Raw genomic sequence first — 17,853 nt, forward strand, 5'->3', positions numbered from 1 at the left:
AGGCAGCTTTTTCTAGGCACTCATGACTAGCTCTCTAAGCAGTACAAAGGGGCTACCGTGGTTCGAGGTGCTGTCTCGAATGCTACAGCAGTTGGCTTTGTTCCCCCGCAATGGGTGCGTCTAAGGGGCCAGTGTCGTACATGACGCTAAGGTGGTGACGTGCCAGGCACCATGGGTACGGGAACGTTTCGTGTAGAAGTACATTGGTTCTGAAAAGTCACTGACTTTGCTTTATGTGGTGAATTAATTGCTGTAATTGTATTATACGTAAACAGTCAAGACTGCTCAAGGCTAATTCGCAGCACTCGAATAAATTTTATCACGTGATCTGCTGACTGAACTTTAATAAATATTAGAGACTTTTAGCAGAGCGGGCCAGCGGCCAGCGGAGTGGAGCGGACGAGAGAGGGCGTCAGTGCGCATGCGCAGAACGCTCAGGCGGCCAGCGGGTTTGGGGCGCTACCCGCTCGCCCGGCCTTCCCAGCGGAAAGTGCCCAGCGAGTGAGCGTCATCGAGGACTAACATGGCGGCCTCCAGTGCGAACGTTGGCGCGTCGGCTTCATCGAGCACGGACGCGGCGCAAGCACGCCTGCAAGCAAAGAAGCAGCGGAAACGTTTTAGCACGCAAGAAGATATTTGCCTTCTGCGGGATGTGGCCGCGAAAAGGCCATTCGGGGACGAGCTCAAGTGGACGAGTTGCGGCGTGAGGCTTCGGCTTGACTTGACCATCACAGTGCCAAAGGAGGGAAGGGGGAGGGGAGCGCTGCGCGGTAACTGCCTCCTTGTTCAGGGGCCCACCGAAACTGAGCCGCGCAGGGAATGGAAGAAAAGAGAGACAGAGGAGAAGATGGAGAGAGCGGGGAAAGAGAGAGAGGAGCGGAAGGGGGTCTGCTTTGGAGAGAGGGGCAGGGAAGGAGGCAAGGGAGAAGGCAGTCGGGCACACATCGATCTGTACCTGCGATGCGGGAGCCCGTTTGGGCGCGCATCCACCATGCGAGTCTCCCCACGGCCGGTCTCGAGTAGGCGCGCGCGCTCTTTCATACGGCCTTCGCATTCGCCGCGGAAGCAATGCGAGTTTTTCTCCGAGAGTTACACCGCCCGCCGCCGCTAGAGGCGCGACGGCCCTACCGCTGGCTCCACGCCTGCAGCTGCGGCGGCGAATGGCTTTTGCCTGGTTTCGCGCTGTAGCCCGTTGGTTCATAATGAGCGCAGCACCGAAATCAAAGAAAGCAAAATGCTGATGCTTAAACTGCGTATCTTCAACACAATCCACTTGTGCACAGGTTCTTCGTCACAAACTTTGCTCGATGAAAACATTTAAAATAAGGAATCACTCTCACATTTCTCAGAACTATGTAGAGCATTTGTGGTTTTGTATACAGAAGGAAATACTCTGATCACTTCCTCGCGTATGTCTCATGGTCTGTGATTAAATGACAAGTTAATGCTAAGAGGAAAAGAATGAAATCTTGGAGAACGAAAGTGTCGCACTCGTCCCATAAAAAATGTACTATATCGAGGAAAATATTCTCTACGACGCGTGAGCCGTAAATCCGAGAGCGCCGTAGCTGGTGGCCTGAGACGATACTTGTAAAGTTGAAAGTCAGACTCATGTACACCAACGTTGAACTGCCAAATAAACTGATTGCTGGGAGATGTATATAGTACTCGATTTCGCCGATATCGCTTTTCGCACGTCCTGAATGTACTTATTTTCACCCTCATATAGATCACAACTTCCTTGAATTAGAGGCCTGTATCGATAGCTAAAAAGAATGCTAATGACTAATGTACGCGCAACTGTCAAGAAGAACTGTAATGCATTGTTCCGTGCTCGAAGACAATCGCACGCGGCATTTCTGCTTTTATTGTAAAACGAGAGGCCACCAGATTTCTCTGGAATGACTGTAGCCGCGAACAAGTCTCTCTTCATGTTCAAAATTGTTGTAAGCGTCTTAGGCGTCTAATGTTTCAAGTGCCTTGTCACCTTTAAATTTTGTTTTGTCGCTGCGCCGCCTGTTTGAGGACACGAGTTCGCCCAATAAACAATTTTCGACTTGGACGCAAGCTTCCTTGTCGTCATTCTGGCCTGACTAACGCTAACAGAACGTAACAGAAGCAACCAGTACAAGCTGCGTATGCTGCCACAGATATTGACGCGTACTGAGTATTGCAATTTCAGAGAGTATGTATGTCCAGTGATTGACTTCAGCTACCATAAAGAGCGCCATTTTTTGTTGTCCACGTATATTGAACCTGCGGCGTGTCCTGAAGCTGCCTAAAAAAAAAATTGGTTTAAATATCTTTACGAAAGTTCTCAGATTATGCAGTTGAATGCCCAGTGCCCTTTATTCTCTTAAATTCGGTGACTTTTATTAGGATGTAAGCATCGCAAATGTTAATTTTTATTTCCTTGCATTGTAATCTAAGCCAGCTGGTATAACGCGCATTGCTGTGAGTTTTAGTGGAGCTCAGTTAGGTTGCTTAAAACTTCTTTTTGGGTTGCTACTTTGTTTCCTGAGTGACGTGATGAAAGTTCGTGCCCTCAGGAGTTTTATCGAAAGCGATGACGAGGCTACAGAAATGCAGGAGAATATGCAAAGCTTTTATAGTCGTCGCCTCTCAGATAAGTCTATTCGCTCGTAAAGGCCGATTTTATTGACAGAACGCAGTTCCGAACTAATTTTGCTTTGCTGGCAGTTAGTTCATGTTTGCAGTTACTGTCAACTACTGACTGAATTTTGTCGCCAAACTTCAAAATTCAGTTCCAGGAGAAGATCTTGGACGGCGCGTGCGTGCAACGTGCTCTGCTCCTGCGGCCCAGGGTTGGGTTCCGTCTATACCCGTTCGTTTCGTGAATGACATGATGTTTTCCTGGGGAGCACCATGAATTCTTGCAAACGCCGCTGTTGTGCAAAATTAAAGCAGCTCCGCTTGATGTTTCAGGAGCTATATTTACGCTGTAGAATCATTTACTCTTTGAAGCTTGCCATCCAAGTATTACATGCCGCATATCATTCTACACGCTCATAAAGAACCTGCAGGAAGACGAACTATGTAAGCCGATAGCCTTGCTTTTTAGCCAAATATAAGGGTAGAGCGCGTTAAAGTCCGTGCTCGAAGCAGTACGTTCAACCAACACAGTCGGGATAAAGGAGAGAGCGCGCAATCGTTAATCCGTTGTTTCAGATTTCTCCCATGGCAAAGGGGCTGACTACGCGGTCTTTGCGTAAAGAGGTAAAATATAAAGGCTTGACGGTTACCACTGACACAGGCCGAACTGGGAGCGAGCGCGCGTTATTCTCCTTCCGCGTGAACGGCCGTCGCAGCGGCGGAGCGGTGGGGCAGTGGCGGCCCCACCAAGGAGCGGCGGGAGGCGGAAACAGACCCCATTGCGAAGGATGTAAGAAGAGAAGCGCGCGCTCCCCTCGAGACCGGCTGTGGTCTCCCTCGGCCGGGTTATCCACCTTTTTCACGACGCGACTGCGCATGCGCCCATCTCCTGGCGGCGGTGTCGCGAAACATATTGGAAGGGTCGCGCGCCACTCGAGAACGGCCGTGGAAGTGTAAACAAACCGGCTTCCTACGCGGGGTGCGTTGCTGCAGCCGTCGGGCGTTCAGTGCGACGCATTTGGCAATGCCTACGACATGTGTTGCATACGGCTGCATTGCCCAATATGTAAAGGGAAGCAAACTCGGATTTTTTTTCGCTTTCTGAACGCTTCCCGGAACCGCCTTCAACGCGAAGCGTGGATAAAAGCCGTTCGCCGGCTCGACGATCGTGGCCTCCATTGGGCACCGTCAAGCACGTCAAGACTGTGCGGGAATCACTTTGTGACAGGTGCGGACGAGGTACTGTGGTTTAATGCGTGTGCAGTCCATCACGAAATGTTTTATTGATGGGCAGGAAGGCCTCGAATGTCACCGCGGCACCCAGACTTCATTCCGATGCTTTTTGCTTTCTCAAGCAAGAAGGCCAAATGGGCAAGTGCTGTGAGCTGCTTTCAACGCGCGGTGGAGCGGACAACGAAAAAGAACTTACGAGAGCATTCACGCATGGTGCTACAATTTTGTCGTAATCTCCTAAGGAAATTTCCTTGTTTATGCCACTACATCTTGGCCAATACCCCCATGTGGGTATGTGCCATGTATTAAGAGGCAGAAGAAGCAGAAGGTGCGTTATGCGTGTGTTCGCATCATATCCATGATGAAAATTTCTGCGTGGTTTCGTCGGAATGGCTCGTTGTGCGCTTCTCGCGCACGTCTTTATGGACGCGCATGCTTGTTTAACCTGTGCAGCGGTGTGCTGCGGGAAAATAAAGTAAAATGCTAGCAGAGCTGCCATGTTGCTAGTGCGCTTGTGCTTTTATCGCTCGTGTAGTTATTCGGAAGCGCTTGAGCACAATGATTGCTTGTGAAAACTTGGTTTGGTTTAGTGGGGTTTTAACTTGCCAAAGCGATTCAGGCTATGAGGGACGACGTAGGGAGGGCTCCGGAAATTTCGACCACCTGGGGTTCTTTAACGTGCACTGACATCGCACAGTAAACGGGCCTCTAGAATTTTGCCTCCATCGAAATTCTCCCGCCGCGGCCGGGATCGAACCCGCGTCTTTCGGGCCAGCAGCCGAGCGCCATAACCACTGAGCCACCGCGGCGGGATTGTGAAAACTGTTGTCCCCAGTCGTTTTCTGTGCTATGGCGTGCACGATGTAGTATCCACCTTTCATGGATGGTAGTCATATACAGCGGAAAACGCCATTCTCACTGGTCGGGGGTATTTCATTGAACGTCATGTTCCGAATGTAGCCTTCATCCTTGAAGCGGCGGCCCTTGTTCAGCTGGCGATCGCATCGCATGCCGCATGATCGGAGATACCGAAGAATTTGCTCTTCGGTGGGCTCAGCAGCCTGCCTCGGACTTCGCACACAGCCACCAGGTGCTGCCCAGGACACGCAATCGTTGACAGATTCCTACAAAACGTGCTCCGCAGCGGCACTCACTCCTGCCGGGTTGGGCGCACAGTACCCTTCCACTGAGCTTCCAGCGCTGTACGCGAAGTGGCAGCACAGGAACATGAAAAAAGCCCGTCCAGAATCACGTGACGCCCGCTCGGCTCCATTGGCCCTTTGTCGCTGCCCTATCCCGGCGTCGGCGGGCGTCGACGATTTTATCTGTTCCGCCAGAACCCGACGATTTGGCAAAAACGTCCTCTTCAGAGGCAAAAAAGCGCTCCGCTGCCGTAGACGCGGACGAATCGCCCGGAGAAACGCTCCATGCGGGCCACGGTTAACAGTGCTTGCGCTTAACCGCTAACCAACGTATTCAGGGGCGGCACCTATGGGAGCCACAGAACCCCCCACACACACACTCACTGAATAAAAAAAAAGAAAGCCTGTGGCGAGGCTCGGAATCGAACCAGTGCCTTTGGCGTTATGGGTGGAGACTACCACTCCGCCACTACGGCCTTTTTGTCTTTATTGTATAGAAATAGTGCTGAAAAGAAAAGTCTAAGCACGCTCATGCCACAAAACACTAGGCCACATTACCCCTGCATGATCCCTCCTTCCAAAACATCAAAAGACCGGGATGCACACACATTCATCCAGATAGGGGAGCCAGCTAGGCGGCTCTTGCAGGGCAGCATATACTCCGCCACTACGGCTCAAGCTCTGAGCATGAATAAAAGCGCATCTGGTGAATGCACTCTTCCGATGCAGAAGTCTCCGCGATTTCGCTACTGATATCCTGGCCTAAGAGCTAGGCCATCAGCATTTTTTTCTTAACTGCCTTGTATCTTGTCTCCCGTCCCTAATAAACGATTTACGTTAAGTAGTTCGAAGTTGACTGGAACAGCCGGGAACGTTTCGCCGGGCGAGCGTACGAAGACACAAGTGCTCTTTATACTACGAACTGCCTTGTACGATCACCGACCATCGTGCCTTCATAGTTTTTCATCGACCGTGGCGATCATGTGACCAGGCTGAAGAGTCTCCGTCAAAGGTTAACTAGCACTTGAAGCGGCACTTGGAGTTGCTCTACTGTTCGGTGCTTGTAAATAGAGGCGCATCAAAAACAAAACCACGGAGCACGCAAAGCTCATAGACGCGGAGCGCCATAAAAAACCGGAACTCTCCTGGCCGCCTGTGGCGCCACCAAGCATTGGTTTTCTTTGCTTCCAACTATCAGATTGTCTTTGGTCCGTCTTCCTTGTGTGATAAAAGTGAGCTATCGGTTTCAAAAAAAAACTTAATTCAATATTGAACCGCGCAACCTTCTTTCGTCAGCCTCAGAGATTCGTGACTCCATGGAGTAAGGAAAATTTCTCCAAGGTGGCGTCTCTTGTCCTATGACGTCATCACGCTTGTACTTGCGAGATTGGCCTAGTGGTGGCGATACCTGTATTTTGGTTGTTGCTGTTTTCTACCTTACAAGAGCTTTTTTTTTCAGTCAGAGTAGGGTTTTTGTGATCAGGAGCTGGTATTCTAACGATACAAGCCAACTTCAATTTCTCCTCAGTGTCCCTTTAAGGACGCGTGGGTTGAGCTGCACGGGGACTTCTTCGTGGCCACACGTGCTAGAGGTCGCAGCGCACCCGAATTGATCGGGTGTATTTACGTAGTGCCCTCGTCCTGCAGTTAAGGTCTTGCGAGGTTGTCTTCTTTCCGGCCGGTGCCGGGACGCTCAGTGATCACATTCTTGTCGTGGTTTGCCTGAGGAGCGCTCCGGGTCGTGTTGGTGGCGCTGCTATTTGGCGAATGGACGTCTCCCTCGTAGAGGACGAATTGAGCGTTCGCGGCATCGGCGAATATTTGTCGGAGTCCATTCCTCGGATCGTCGAGTTCACTCCCTCGACGTGGTTTGACCTCAAGACTCGTGTGCGCGATTGCTTAGTCGAAACATGTCGAGCAAAGCGCGCACGGAGGACCGCGGCTCTCAGTGACTTGCTGTGTCGAATGCGTATAATGAAGCGAGCAGGTGAACTGCCCTTCACGATGCACGAGTACTTGGACACGCTTCGCGTGCGGTACCACTGCGTACTGGAGAAGGGAACCCAGGCCTCCTGTACGACAGCGAGCCTACACATGCCGGCGCAGGCTGCCGCAGATCTTAGGCATGCCAACAGCCTTCGCCTTAAGAGTGAGCGACCGGCCCGTATCAATAGCGTCACCATGCCAGACGTTGCGGTCTGTGATCAGGCCAACGATATTGAGCGCGTTTTCCGCGAGCACTTTGCGGAATGTTTTGTTTCGCAGGGTCAGTGTGAGTGGAATGGGTTTGAAGCAGCGGTAGACGCCTTTTGCGCCACCCTCCCCAACCTACCCGATGACGCGGAACCGGCACTTTGTGCTCCCGCGTCAAAGGAGGAAGTCTTCGCAGTCCTGGGTTTAGTATGGGCCGTGCATCTGCACCGGGACCAGACGGCCTGGTCGCCGGTTTCTACTACGTCTTTTTCGATGTGCTGGTCGACTTCCTTACGCGCCGAGTGAACGCTTTCTTTCAGGAAGGAGTTAAGCTGCCGTCCTTTGCCAAGGGCCGAATTGTGTTAGTCCCGAAGCAGGAAAAGACGTCGTCATGCCCTGCGGCGTGGCGGCCGATAACCCTGCTGAACACGGACTATAAACTAGTGGCGTCGCTCATGGCTAGTCGCTTGCGGCCCTTTTTGCCGAGCCTCGTTAGCCTCTACCAGTCCTGCGCTGTGCCAGGCCGCTCGGTCTTCGCGTCACTCACGCTCACGCGCGATATGTTCGCGTACGCACACGCGAAGGGGACTAACGGGGTTTTCGTCTCGGCAGACCAAGCGAAGGCGTTTGACAGGGTGGAATATCCTTACCTGTTTTACGTCCTGAGGTGCTTTGAGCGCTATTGTACTCCGACCTCACGGCCGACCTAGTCTTAAATGGTGGTGTGACCGCCTCCTTTCCGGTAACGCGTGGCGTGCACCATGGATTCCCTCTTTCTCCGGCGTTGTTTCTCTTGTTTTTCGACCCCCTGCTGCGCAGCGTTGCCTCCAACGAACGCATTCGCGGCTTTCCACTGACACGACACCAAACGATCGTCGTATCGGCCAATGCCGACGACATTTCAATCTTCGTCCGGGACACCCGGAGATTTGAGGGTTTTCCTGGCCACGTTTCAGGTTTACGCTGTGCTGTCTGGCGCCGAGCTCAATGCCAGGAAGAGCCGGGCGCTACGTTTTGGGACCTTCTGCGATCCCCTCCCGGTGCCTATTCCTTTCATGGACGGGGTCCGGGTGCTGGGGGTCCTTTTCGAACAGGCCGGAGTTTTGTCACAGACGTGGGGAGAGGTTGTTGAGCGCACGAAAACTGCTCTAGCAACGGCAGCTCAGTTTGACCTCTCTACGGAGGCAAAGATAGCCGTGGTGAAGGGCCGCGCGCGCCTTTGCCCACTATGTTGCACGCGTGGCAGTGATGCCGCGCCGTACTGCGAGTCGGCTAGCGTTCCTCGTGGGCGTTTTTCTATGGGATGGTGGCACGGCGCAGGTAGCTCGGCGCCTTTGCCAGCGGCCCCCTTCACGGGGAGGACTCGGGCTGCCCTGGGTAGCTACAGTAGCGCGGGCTGTCGAAGCTAAATTTGCAACCGCGCTGGTAGGAAATGTGTCGTATCTGGGGCGTTCGTTCATGCTTTATTGGATGAGCACGGCACGTCGTGCTTTCACCCGGATCGACATACAGGCCCGCAAGAAGAGAGGCCTTTGGTTTTCAGCAGAGCAGCAGCGGGGTTTAAGCTGTCTGTAGCCTGTGATCTACCGGAGGTTTATCTGAGCGAGGTGCCTGCATCGAGATGGTCGCTTGCGCTCTCCTTGGTCTCGACGACCAGCGGCGCACCGCGGTACGGAAGTGGCGTACGTGGTGTACAAGACGCCTCCCTCCTGAGGTCCGCGACTTTGAGTGGAGGAGGAGTTGGGGCGTCGTCCCCACGGGAGAACTACTCGCATCGTGGGGCGTTGTGCCCAATGTCCAGTGCGCGCAACGTGGAACACAAGAAACGGCGAGTTATATTTTCTTCATGTGCCCCGTCGCGCGGGCAATGTGGTGATTGGTTTACCGCATGTTTTCTGTTCGTGCAGGCCAGGTGTCCGCCAACCACGCAGCCAGTTTGGCAAACTTGTTTTTGTCTGCGCCGTGTTTGTATTGCGGCGTCGGCGCCGTCTGTCCGTAGCCTGGCGGCAGCCGGCGAGGGCAATGTACCCAGCGTTGCGACTCTACGTCTCCTCAGCAGGCAATACCTGTCTGACCGGCTTGCAGCGGATGGGGAGGCGCTGTTCCTGCGGCGCTGGCACACCCGTTTATTTGTCGTTCGGGAGGGCCGACTAGCTATGCCGATGCTAGGGTAGTAGCTAGACCGCCCCCTCCTCTTTTGTGAATGTTGTTTAATTAGATTGTGGTTTGTTTATAGCTGTCGTTTAGGGTTGGCGCTGGTAGTGTTCCACCCCCTCCTCCCCTCCCCGGGGGGGGGGGGGGTTGATTCTTTTGTACAGTGCCGCTCCATTTTAACAGAACTTATTAATGTGAAATAGGTATTGTTTACCTTTTTTGACCACCCGATGTTTAGTTGATTAGCCTGTTACACTCGTTGTGGTCATGTACAGACGGGGTTGGATTGTATAGATTTCGTTTTAGAGTGTCAAAAACTTCCCTGTCATGTCTACTTGTGAAGGTCAATGTATCCGGTAGCCTTGGCTTGCGTACTTCTGTAAATAAATTTTTTTTCCAATCACGATATCTATGCTGAACGCCGCGCCCTGTGTGCGGCGACACCAAAAAGAAGGAAAGAAAAAAATAATAGGTGCGGTTTAATGAATTCAACTTTCGGTGAGTTCCGCGCTCTTGCGTCCAGCTTGGCAGGTGGCACTTATACTTGGCAACCATTCAACGTTGCGCCCTGTTGCTGCGGTCTTCAAACGTAAGTGTAATGGTAACTGAAACATATATGCAATAGTTCATTGAACAACATATATGCAATGGTCTAAAGAGAAGAAATAAAAGAAAATGGATCCTTAAGCTTCGTTTTTAAGAGTGGGATGCGACAGCGTTGCCAAAGGGTCCACGGAGTGCCATCGCCCGTTCGGTGCGATGCCTTGCCCGTTGCGCAATTTAAGGAAACGAAATTTACGCCCGTGTCGTATCTCGGTGGACACCCGAACCGCGCCGTAAGGGAAGGAATATTTCCGAAGCTCGGTGCCAACTACTTCTATTACGACGCCGACGGCTTTCGACCGAACGAGCTGTATACGTTGTCGCGTAAAAAGGAGAAAGAAACACAAAATTGCAGAAAAAGAAGAAAAATGCAGAGCGAAAGAGGACACGACAAGGAAGGGCTTTTGCAGTTCCTCTCATTAGCAGACTGAAAAGTGCTATCTTGTAATTCTTTGTCAGCGCTAATGCATGGAGTGCATCTCTCTCTCTCTCTCTCTCTCACTACCACGAGGTACCTGATGGAAGGATGGAAAAAAAATTGCTGGTGGCTTAGCTCTGGTTAACCGTGGTCAAAAGCGAAAAAGCTGCATCTCCTTGGCTGCGTTTGGGGTCGAGCGACTGTCGGTTTTCAACTTCAATTTTCCTTCACTTACGGCGTGGTTTGAGTGTCCATCGAGATATCTGAGACAGGCGTAGTTTCATTTCCTTAAAACCAATTTTCATTTCATTTGCCTTCCCTTACGGGTGCGGTTCGGGTGTCGGTCTCCACGGCAGGCGTCGCATCGATCACACCTAGTGTTCCGCTGAACGCATCAAAGTGCACCGGCATTTTATGAAGAACACACTTTCTGACCTGCGCATGCGATGCCGGCAGACGCTTTCCCGCTTGACCGGAGGTCAAGGTCAGAGGTCAAGGCTCAAGGGTCAAGGTCAAAGGTCAAAGACGGGACAGTTGGGGTAACAGCCGCTGGTGTCGCTGCTGTAGCTGACGTCACGTGTCTAACCTGACTACCGCCAGTTATGCTCATGGCTTGACGTCTACCTACATTCAAGGCGAAACTTTCGGCCACTGTGACCTCTAGCTATACTCACGGTCAAACTTGCGGCCCCTTTGACGGCTCGAAAAGGTGGCGTAGTTAAGCTTTTCACTTGAAAACTTTGTTTGCGACCAATTTAAAGTATTATCGACCCTTACGGACCACTGGGCGCCGCGGTCGATCGTTGGTCCAGCATGCCGCACTTGACCGCTGCTATCGTGGCTCGGCGTACGACAAATCGTTGCTCGTCCTAACTGGCCGGCAAGTGTCCCACTGCGTCACACTCGGGTGTTCTATTCTAGGCTCTAAGTCTTCCTTATGGCAGGCGCATGTGACATGCAGTAGTGTAGGTTTACCTGGCACCACGGTCATTCGTCTACGTATTCTGTAGGGAAAATATGGTGTAGTTTGTGCAGGTGCTGGTAGGTATCGGTGTGTAGTCTGCGACCGCTTAGCACCTCCTCTTTGGTAAGCCCTTTGTGTGAGACTGGGTAGCGTTTCCGCTGACCCCTGTAATGATCGAGCATGTCTGAGTGCGTGTTGCTAACAGGGTCAAAGGTGGCCGTGGTGCAAAGGGTTGAGTCTGCTCGGTTGACGTACCCTCGAGCTGACTCGTCTGCTGCCACGTTGCCCCCCAACCCCTCATGTATCGGAACCCACACTATATTTAGTGTTTATGCGTCTTGTCGTCGTGTGTAGAATATGATTGGCGATGCTGTCGATTCTGGCTCTTGTGTGGTTTCTGGATTCTTCTTTGGAGTCCGTCAGTATAGTTAGGTTTTGTCCTGTTGCGTTGCCGTGCGATATTGCCAAGGCAATGGCTGCTTCTTCAGATGCCTCTATGTTTGAGTTGTTTATTGTTGCGCCAGTTATTTCATTTATTGTATGGTATATCGTTGCGCTCGACGTACTTGAAAGCGCGACTCATGCGTTCACTGCCCCAGGGAGCCAGTTATGCGCCTTTACATTGCTTTCGAAGAAAATTTGATTGGTTTTGAAAATTGGTTTTGCGGAAAGGGAATAGCGCAGTAAGTGTCTCGCATATATCGGTGGACATCCGAGCCGCGCCGTAAGGAAGGGATAAACGTGGTTTGGCTGAAGGTCGTTCAAGGTCATTCTCTCGCCTACTCCGTGACTGCTTTACTTAGCGTAGTGAAGATTTCGGTTTAAAAAATTCGGTGCCGTTTAGCTAATCCTGAACCTGGCTAGACAGCAAAAGCTGTGGTGTATCGGGCATGTAGGTGCGGCTTCGTGTTTTTAACCTTGAGTGCGTTCCGCACACTGGATAGTTACCCCCCGCGGTGGCGCAGTGGTTAAGCCACTAGTCTACTGAGCCGGAGTACGCGGGTTCGAACCCGACCGCGGCGGCCGCCGGGTTTCGATGGAGGCGAACCGCAATCGAGGGCACTTGGGTTTGCTTACGTGGAGGAATGCGAAATCATGTGCTTTGAGGAAACGAAAGACCGCAGTAGCTATCAGATGTCGACATCTCGATGGACACCTCAACACCGCGAAAGCACCACCTCTGGCTCTGGGAAGGTCAAATTTAGCGACATGCGAAGAGCGGCTTTACCTAGCATAGTGAAGCTTTCGGGTAGAAAGGAAACATAACGAGAGGAGACTCGGCTGAAACTGGCCTCAGGAAGCACATCACGACCACGCAAGCCGCTTGGTATTTTCTCCGAAAGCCAGAAGAGGAAAGCGTGAAATAAATGTTCTTATTCAAGCGTACAAACTTCTTGGAGCTACAGATGATCGATGTGCTCAAAATATTAGACAATCCACGCACACGAGAGAAACATAAGGAGCGCTGTACGTGGATTGTCTAATGCTTTGCGCACATTGATCATCTGTGGTATTATCATGCACTGCTAGGCCCAACAGAAGTGTTATTAAAGTTCTTGGTGCTAACAACGCCATAGTTTTAACTTATATATGAATATGTAAGGTATTCGGAAACGTTTCCGGCGCTTTTTTTTTTCATCGACGAGCCTTTCGAAGCCATAGAATGCCATAGCTATGGCCAGGCCGGATAGCCAGTCGTCTGCACTGTTGCACCAAAACACTTTTCGCGCGTTGAACAACACGTGAGCCACGTTTTTAAAGCAGTGCTGTTTGAAGAAAAAACACACAAAAAGTTAGCACAGGCTATTGTTGTTTTCAAATCGCAGTCAGCTGTTCACATACGGCGTATGGCGCACGGTGCCTTGTGGGCGGTTTGTTACGCTAGACGAAGCGTTCATTTTTACTACGCTGACCTTTCAGCAGGGCTGGTTTCAGAAAGCCGCGAAAGAGAGACGAGCGCGGAGCAACAAAGATTGCACGGAAGGATCAGCTACTGAGGTTCGGCGCCATGGCACCCGCAGCACAATGCGCAGCTGCCGGCAGGAGGAATGTTGGGAAAAAGCTCCTCGAGGAGCAGACAGCCCGAGACAGCCGCCGCATCGGCACTCCCATCAATTGTGGATGCAATCACCGTGGAGCATGGTTTACAGGAGTATGTTGGCTTTGGCCCACCGTTTACTGGAATGTGGAAAGAGAGGGTGTAGGCGCAAAGCTGGCAGAGCGCGCTTCTCGCGTAGAAAAAGAATTTCGTTTTTCTGTGCCTTTTTCTTCGGTCACAGCATAAGGGTAATCGCATTTTCGAAATTTTGAAAAATAATATGTCTTTTATTAACAACTGGCTAGCGATCTCTATTTCAACTCAATTCCTGGCTATGATAGCTAAAAGTTACATTACCAGGAATTAGTTGTAGCCACCTACAGCTGACATTCTTCACCTGTGTTAAGATGTACTCCAACACAAGTAATATTGTGCTGCTGAAACCATCGCGATGTCTCTAAAGCCTATATTTTAAAATTTTTATTGTTCTTCAGTGAAACAGGCAATTTTTAGTTCGTCTATAAATCGGCATATGTGTGTGACAAAATGGTTGTGAAATAGATCAGGGGACAAGTGCCTAATAGGCAATATGAGTTTAAAAAAAAGATGAAACATGATGGATCTTAAAATAAAAATAGAGAGGCTTTAACAAAAGAAAAGGAACAGAAGAATGCGTTGTACTTCAGAATACCCTATTGTATCTGGCTCATAGTTTTGCATTCAGTAGCGAAGGTTACGTTACCGAGTGCTGGCTGCCAAGATTGGGGGAGTTCGGCTTGGTCAGTGATCTGGTTCATCTTCTTTACGAGTTTTTCAAGGGCTTGGTACGTACCCTGGTGTTGGAATATTTCAAACACTAGGTGTTTGTATGTTGTGGTCTTTGGACATTTCCATGTCAGGAGTAGTCTTTCCTTTCTTCTATAACTCTATAATTTAGTCACAGATGTTTTGTGCAGGTTTTCCGCATTTGCAAAAGTTGCGGTAAGTTTTGTTGGATCTTAAGATGTAGTACGGAAATATACGGTATACAGTGATTGTCTCGCTTGTGTATTGTTTTGTAGGGTAGTGCGGCGGTATGAGGGCAATATTTCTTATCCACTGATATGTGGTTGTTCCCTCTCCATGTGTAGGTAAATAGTCGACCAATGTTTGTGCATCTTCTTATGTAATTGTTATTCAATGAACAGTTTCGTTGCTGGTGTATATGTTGAGTGGCGTGCCTTAATTTGTGGTTTCTTAACCGGCCATCGTGCCACCGTTGCACGTCCTGTTCGTCATCGGCCTGTTGGAAAGCAGTGGACTACACAACCACCAGTTTAAAAATTTAACTTTACCTCTTGTCAAAATTTTGTTTTCACCGTAAATGGTCGGCAAGGAATGGCGCCCCCCCCCCCCTTTATGCAAGCTTTTATCAAACTATAAATCGCCCGTTTAGGACTTCTATCATACATTTATTACTGAGTAATGTAGACATATATACCATGAGAAAAGAAAACTTGCGTCAAGCTCCTCTAAGTGGGGTGATGACGATTGCGGGCGGCCGTGTTTTAGGGTTAGAGTGGGTTTAACATGGATCCTTCCTCTATGGCGTCGGCGAGAGCAGGAAATTGGGAGCGAGAAAGAACAGTAAAATAATAAAACGAGGATGAGTGTGAGGATATTAGGCGAAGGCGAGCGATGAAAATGCAAGACTCAGGGTACTTTTCCTCCTTTGGCCGCAGCCACCCCGGACACTAAACTTAAACGGGTTGAGCGGAGTGTGTATCCATTCTGTTTACTCGTGGCTCATGGTATGACGAGAAAAAAAAACCGGCGGCCTCGTGGAGGTGCCGGGGATCGAACCCGGGGCCTTTCACATGCAAAGCGAACGCTCTACCACTGAGCTACACCCCCGCTCTGCTTCCATCGGCGATTAAGTGTACAACTTCGCAGGTACCGCAGTAGGCCGTTCGTTTGCAAGCATTACGTCTACTGTGCAACACCAGATCGGAAGCTGGAAAGTCGGACAGGAGCCCCGGCCCGCCTCTCTCTCTCTATCTATCTCTCTACCTGCCTCGCACGAGCACACATACGAGATTATAATGCCCACGAAACTTAGACAATAAAATAGCAGCTGTTAGCCCAATGTGGACTGACGCTGTCAAGTTAAAGCCCTTCGAGGGTTAAACACACAAGCACACACGCAGTTTATGATAGATATGCACGCACTAGAAGAAACAAAACGATTATTAATTAGTTACAGCTGAAGTGTACACGAAAAGTAAAGACTACCGTAGAAAATCAACGGGGAACGCTTTGACGATTGCAAAAACGTGAACAGAAACAAAAGTACGCGTGTGCCCTCAGTATACGCTACTGACAGCCCGACTCGGGCTGACGCTGTCAACCGAATCATCTCTATTAAAGGGGTTGTGAAAAGAAAATGAAGCCGCCCGGTTGTAATTTTCTTTGATTCAATAAATATTAGACATGCCGTTTCCGAAATATTTCAGCGCAATATTGAGTCTGAATTTAATAAAGCCCGTTGAAAATTGTTGCCTTTTTGCGGTCGTAAAACGACCATGCAACGCCGTCGGGTGACATAAACACTACCCAACTACGTCACCTTAACACGCTTAGAAACTTAGATATATCTTTCAGTTTCGTAATCGATCCATATGAAAGTTAGAAAGCAAAAAAAGTGTGGCATATATTTGTACACGGAATTTTACTCGGCAAAGGACAGCACGTTATCCTAGATCGATCATTGAGCTGGGACCAGTTTCGGTTTTGGTTACGCTCTCCGGCCTCCCTGGGGTCTTTCGTTTACATGAACTCGATAGCGGGGGGTTTATTCAGGGCATAGAGTTGAGCAAGGCCGGCCAAACTTACTGCTCTCCGTTTACATGCGCTCGATACGAGTGGGTCAACTCTCGTGGCGCGCCCTGCGAGGTGCGACTACACGAGTTGTCCATCGGCGCCCGCTTCTGTTCTCACCTGCAAAAAAATGTTTTCGGAAACCTAAGCGGGAATGATTATGTGTATTGTCGGAGGGGGCTGCTTGTCAACGCACCCTTTGGGCGGAGTGGAAGGGTCGAGTCCAGTCGGACACGACTCGCGGCGTTTGCACGAACCAAATAACCAGTTTGTGACCAGACAGCTCAATCCGACCCAGACCTTCGGCTGCTCGCTACAGTAGCTCGCTTCTCTTTGTGTCGTGGCAGCTCTAGGCTGTGGCTTTCGAGCGTATTATCAGCGTTTCAGTGCACGCCATGCCAACTGTGTGCCTTGTGAAACAGTGCCGCACGACTTACCAGAATGGAAGCAATGTCAGATTTCACAAGTTGACCGGAGACCCGCAGCGAAGAGCCGTGTGGCTTCGAGCAATTAACCTCTATATGGGCAGTCAGGCCGGGTTCGTGTGCTCCGAGTACTTTCTACCAGGCGACTACGAAACAAACCTGGATGTCCTTCGAAGCCTCGGTACGGATTTGAAGAACGCTCGCCTCAAACGAGACGCCGTACTGACGGAAAACCTCTCGCCCTGCGCACCGCTAAAAAAGCGGAGAAGGTCCGAGATAAGTTCGCGAGATGGAAAGGGTCAACTTTATTACAATTTATTGTCCTTTCTTTCGGTTGCTAACAGCTTTTCTTTTTTTATGAACTACCCGAACCGCAGGATGTGGAAGTAGTTTTGACAGTACAAGAGGCGCAAACTTCGCCTCAAATGGTTGGCAGCTGCACACAGACCCCAAGAAATACCTTCACTGTTGCCTGCCAGACTGACGGCCGTGATGTGCGAACACGATGTAAGATTTTCCTTGCAGCAGTGGCGCGTTGGTGTTCTACCCACATTCCACAAGAATAAATTGTGTCGCAATAATTTTGTCGTGGTTCAGGAAGAGGGAAGGAGCACTGGTAGATGCATTCATTATTCACTGGTACCACTAAATGCTTGACAAATTCTGAAGGAGGCATTCGTTTTGTGTCAGTTCCAATCTGGGGAAGTGCTGGGATAAAGTATAAAATCATTTTTTGGGCCTCCGAAGGAGGCCATCATGTATTTCACATGCAGGTAGTGATAGTATAGCCGATATCAAGTTTGGCTGTCACATGCCTATTAGTTGATAATGAGGCGTCCATAAATATGCGATATTAGCGTTGTATAAACAAAGAGCTCTTGGCATTGCATGAGCTTCATTTTCTTCATTAACTTTCAGATACACAGGTGAACCTCCACATTTCCCTGAGAAAGGATATGCACGTGCAGACAGATGCTGGGCAGATCACCAGCGCGCACTGTGAAGCTTGCACCAATACAAGCGCTGCTCCAACCTCCACAGCCCCACCTGTTTCTTCTCCTCTAGCACCCTCTCCCTCCCAAACAGTCCCCTCAATACCAATTGATGGTCGAGCACCGTCTCCCATCTCATTCGCTCCACGACAGTCATCCAGTCCGATAGAATCCGACGCCTCAGACTGGGAAGAGGAGGAGAATAACACTCTGCAGAGCTGG

The 17,853-nt window shown here is 50.4% G+C and overlaps 1 non-coding gene across 1 annotated transcript; it reads right to left on the bottom strand.

Moving 5' to 3' along the window:
• Window positions 1-15,179: 15,179 nt before the first annotated feature.
• TRNAA-UGC (transfer RNA alanine (anticodon UGC)) lies at window positions 15,180-15,251 on the bottom strand. Its single transcript has one exon. It is a non-coding gene; the product is annotated as a tRNA-Ala (tRNA).
• Between the last annotated feature and the right edge of the window lie 2,602 nt (window positions 15,252-17,853).

Source organism: Amblyomma americanum, chromosome 1 (genome assembly GCF_052857255.1).
Source record: "Amblyomma americanum isolate KBUSLIRL-KWMA chromosome 1, ASM5285725v1, whole genome shotgun sequence".
Classification (NCBI taxonomy): domain Eukaryota; kingdom Metazoa; phylum Arthropoda; class Arachnida; order Ixodida; family Ixodidae; genus Amblyomma; species Amblyomma americanum.